Source organism: Canis lupus, chromosome 3, assembly GCF_003254725.2.
Source record: "Canis lupus dingo isolate Sandy chromosome 3, ASM325472v2, whole genome shotgun sequence".
Lineage (NCBI taxonomy): Eukaryota > Metazoa > Chordata > Mammalia > Carnivora > Canidae > Canis > Canis lupus.
In genome coordinates, this window is record NC_064245.1 from 60,218,892 (window position 1) to 60,223,856 (window position 4,965).

At 52.1% G+C, this 4,965-nt stretch overlaps 1 pseudogene; it reads right to left on the minus strand.

Moving 5' to 3' along the window:
* Positions 1-707: 707 nt before the first annotated feature.
* On the minus strand, positions 708-792 carry LOC112654240 (U4 spliceosomal RNA; annotated as a pseudogene).
* Positions 793-4,965: the final 4,173 nt, after the last annotated feature.

Here is a 4,965-nt window from a genome sequence, read left to right on the forward strand (position 1 = left end):
TGGCCTAAGACATTCAAAGCCACCTCCCACCTGGAAACTTGTCAGAGCTCAGGAGGCTGTGCTGGGAAGGCCCCCAAGGCTCCCCTGGGGTTGACACGACACAGAGAGGAGAGAAGCAGGCTGACTGGCTCTCAGTGAGACCAACGTGTGGCACCCCAGGAGCACTGCTGCAGTGCCACTTATGCACAAGGTACAGGGCTGTGACCATGAGGTCATTGGGGACAGAGGCTCTGGCTTGCTGCTAACCCACCAGGAGCTCCTGGGGGCCATGGAGGGACGTTCTTTACCACTGAGGCAGCTGAGCGGGCACCAGGGGGCTGCAGAGAGAGGAGAGAGCCTGTCTCAGAGCCCAGGGGGGCAGGGGGTCCTGGGCCCTGACATCACCGTCTGGAATGATACAGGACCACACTTAGCCTTACCAACCACTGAGTCCGTCACCCGCTGTCTGGATGAAGCTGGTATGAGTCGGGTCTTGATATCTTGTCACAAGAGGGTCCAAATGAACCCAGTAAGGGTCTATGGCATCTGAAAGTCCTAACCTGAAGGCCCGCATCCTGAGGACACACGGAGAGCCACAGCATCATTACCAGGAAAATAGCCGAGTCCCACTTGGCCCGATGCCTATTTTGCCTGTGTGACCCAAGGCCGGAGGTGACTTCCGTGGGCTCACGGTGTGGTGTTTCATGGACCACTCCTCTGTTTAAAACAGATTTCGGGGGAAAAGTTTTCAATTAGTAATAATCGCACCTTGGATAAACCTCACTGGCAACAATACGGCCACCGTACAAGGCTTAAAACAAAACTTTTAAATTATATTTTACAGCTGTGTTGGTACAAACGTGAACGTGCTCCAGGCTGGACTCATCATAGATTCTTTATTCTCTTCCCTTTTCCATCTGGTTTTTAAAGAACTTAAAGCCAAACATTCGTAGGGCCCTCAAGGCCTGTGTGTGCCCTTGCCTACTGGAGGTGCCAGCCCCCAGCAGCCAGCTAGAGCCCCGGGCACGGCCCCCGCCTACATTGCGCCCCAAATGCTGGGCCAACCGGTCACTTGGAAAAGCGTGTTCAGGGAGAGGGCAGAAGTTGCTGGAAACCTACTCGAATTTCCCACAAAGGTGTGACCAAGCTCTGGTCTAGGACAGGGACCAGTTGACAGCCCAGGACAGGGACCCGTTGACAGCCCAGGACAGGGACCACAGGGGTGATGATCCAAGACCTGTGACCCAGGAAAGAATGACTGGAGCACCTCAGAGAGCCCTCTCCCCAGCACCTGGCCAGGTGCCTAGTGACCTCCTGGATACCCCCACCCATCAGCCCCACCTGCCCCACCCTATTCCCCCAGAAGTCCTAGTACCACAGGCTCCCTCAATACCCTTTGGTGTCCCCTAGAGCCTCAGGTTAGGACAGGTTCCTGATTTAGCATCCCAGTCTCTACCTCTGTCTCGGGGTCAGCCTGGCCCAGCCATGCTCAGCTGCCTGCCAGGAAGAACCCTGACCCCATCCTCACTCAGGTTGAAGGCCTGCAGCCCCCTGGTCCAGCATCCACCGCCCACCTGGGCCTGGCTCACGGGCCTGCAGCCTGCAGTCTGGCTTTGTTCTTCCTCCTTTCTGGAAGGTTCACGTCTCCGGGCTTGGCCCTGGCAAGCTTATGGGACTTGGGCCGTGAGGGTCCCAAGGGGACTGTGAGGAGGGTTGCTGCCCAGCAGGGGAGGGGGAGGCGAGAAGTCCTAACAAGAACCAGAGGGGGCTGGCAGCCCAGCCCTTCCTGGCGGGAGTCCCTCAAATCCCAGAATGCTGCAGTTCCGGGGCCGCGGCCAAGGGGGCTGCAGTTTGCATCAGAAAAGCCTGGGGCCTCTCCAGGCAGAGCCTCTGGGGGTCTGTCTGTCACGAGCATTTGGGCCAAACAAGGACCCCCAGCTTCCTGGCAGACAGTTCTACAGCAAATATGAGCACCTACTGCATGCTCGGTTTTTGTCAAACCACATGTTGTCATTGTTTTAATTTTCAAAGCAGCCCTCTCCTCCCCATTTTACAGATGAGGAAACTGAGCCCCAGAGGACCAGCCCCCAACCTCGGTTTACCCAACTGTGAAGGCAGCCCTGTGATGTTATCCTTCTAACCTGTGCTTATAGCCGAGATAATCCCACTTCAACCCAAGGTAGGTGGGAGGAGGGGGTGGCCTGCTCCCCCCAAAGGATCACCCACAGCATGAGGGGCCTCTGGGGCCTGAGTGTCCCCACTCCACCCCAAGTTGGGAAGAAGCGTACAGTCAGCTCTCACCAGCAGGGAAGGCCACGGAGACCAGGGAGGGGCTGATGCCTACAGCCAGGGCAGGTGTGTGCTAGGAAGAGCCCCAGCCCCAATGGGAAGCTGCAGGTGCCCTGTGTGGGGATGATGGTGCTGGAAGCTCCCCATCCCAGGCCCCACTGGTGTCAGACACACTCCCCGCTGTTCCACAGCCAGTTCCCACAGCACACAGACACAATAGGCAAGATTCGTGACAACAACGAGCTGATGGTATTTTTCATCATGTTCTCATGACTCCACACTTGATGAGTTTGAAGAGAAAACAAAGCCATGATTTACTCCTTAGATTATTTTGGGATTTGCAGCCCAGCTTCCGTGACCATAAGAAAAACGAAGATGGGCTTTTTTTTTTTTTTTTCCGATTTGAAAGACACAAGAATGAGGGCCAAATGAAACTGTTCAACAATTAACTTTATTTTTATTCTTCAATAAAAATAAAGAATTAGAAATTAGGATAGCTTTGGACTTGACAATGGTTATACCGACAACAAGAAGATAGAGCAATTCTTGCACAGTTGGCTTCTGCCCACCTTTTTCTGTAGGAAAACGATTTCCAAATGAGAATTCTACCCACTGCTAGAGTGCATGTTTGTGCCTCCACACTCAGACTTGCATGTTGAAACCCTAACCCCCAATGTGACAGCATTAGGAGGTGGGGTCTCTGGGAGGTGCTTAGGTCATGAGGGTGGAGCCCCATGAATGGGATTAGTGCCCGTATGAAAGAGACCCCAGAGAGCTCCCTCACTCCCTCTATCTTATGAGAAACAGGGAGAAGACACCATCTATGAACCAGGAAGCAGGTCCTCACTAGACATCGAATCTGCCAGCACCTTGATCTGGATTTCCAGCCTTCAGAACCATGAGAAATCACTTTCTATTGTCTCTAAGCCCCCCATTCTGTGGGAATGAGATAGTCAGCCAAACTATTAATCAAGGGTGAGGATAGGATGGGGCATTTTCAGACAGTTGAGATCACAATATGTTCGCTTCCCCTGCACCCTTATTAGAAAGCCAACAGAGTGTGAGCTCCACCAAACAGGGCAGTCAATTCAGACCAAGCAAGATAAGCAAAACTGGTGTGTTCGAAGGCCTAGAGATTTAGACAAGAGGCAGAGTCTAGTGTTGAATTAGAAATAAGCACATTAAAAAAAAAAAGAAATAAGCACATTAATTTTTTAAAAAATAACATAGCGAATGATAACTATAGGGGAAAAAAGGTAAGGCAGGTAAAGTTGATCATAGTATATGATCTGGCTTTGCTGTGAGTTATATTTACATGATCGTGTGACTCTAACTCAAACTACATTTTCTGTGATGGGGTGGGGAGAATGATGGGAAGGAGACATGTGGGGTGGGGGCAAGGATGAGAGAAAGCTAGCACCTCTTCCATAAAGAAGTCAGTGGTATTAACTCAGCTGAAAAAGCTAGAATCAGCAACACAAGAAGACTATTTAGGAATACAGCATAAATACCAAAAGAATTAGTTTTAAAAAAAAAGAAAGGAAGCAGTTGCCTCTGGGGAAGAACAAATGGAGTGGGTGGGTGGAGGGCAGGGGACTGCTGGTTTTTATAACAAGCTTGGGAATGATTTAATTCCTTAGATCACAAGCGCATACAACTTTGATTTAAAATGAGGCTGAAAAAAATAAAAAATAAATAAAATGAGGCTGAAAGAAAGTTTTCCTGTGAGCCATGGAAAAAGGATAGCTCGGACAGCGGCCCAAGGGGAGTGTGCTCCAGGAGGGGCATGGAGACCCGTCCCAGCCAGAGAGGAAGGGAGGAGGGGGAGGCAAGAGATCTCAGGATCACAGGGTCCTGGCAGAGGGCACAGACCAGAGTCCAGCAGGTGAGTCTGGGGGTCCCCAATGTGTGGGCCTGTGTCGACCTTTCCATTGTTGCACGTTGCACAGGAGGAAGGCGCTTGGCCTCATGTCCTGAGGTGCATGGGAAAGTCACAGCAGCAGAGGCCATGTGGATGTGGAGCATCTTCTAGCACCTTAACTCTTGCCTCCTCTTAGATCTTAACTGAATCCCTTGAGGGCAGAGGCCATGGACCCAGGCCTGGGGACTAGCTAGTGCTCGATGCTGTGAGTCCACGTGGTCAGCCTTCTTGCCATGCTAGAGTTTGTCCTCCTGCTTCTGCCACCAGATGTAGAGCCAAGATGAATTTGTTTCCCATTTGAGGGATGAGGAGTGAGGCCAAGGCTCATTTACATTCTAGGAAAAATACAATGTCCGGTCCCTCTGCCCCCAGTGTGGGAACAAGCAACTCCTCGCTCAAGGGAGAGGAGATACAGATCCATGCTCACAGGCCTCATCTGCCCTTTGCACTTTGGGCCAGTTCTCTACAAATCACTGGAAAATTCTGCAGTTCTGACAGCAGCCATGCACACTTTGCTTCCTCCCTGTGAGCCCTACACAAAGGGCTCAGTTTGCTCATCTCTAAATCTTCCCTGAGCTGTGGTGCCCATGTGCCCAGGCAGTGACATGGGTGGGCGGCTGGCTCAGGTGGCCCCGTGGACTCTGTCCTGTGCTGGTCCTTGCTGCTCAGAGCGTGGGCCGCAGGTGGGCAGCTGCGGTGTCACCATAGACCTGCTGGAATGGTGAGTCTCACTGGGATCACCGGGGTCTACATCCAGCTGCTACTCTATGGGGCAC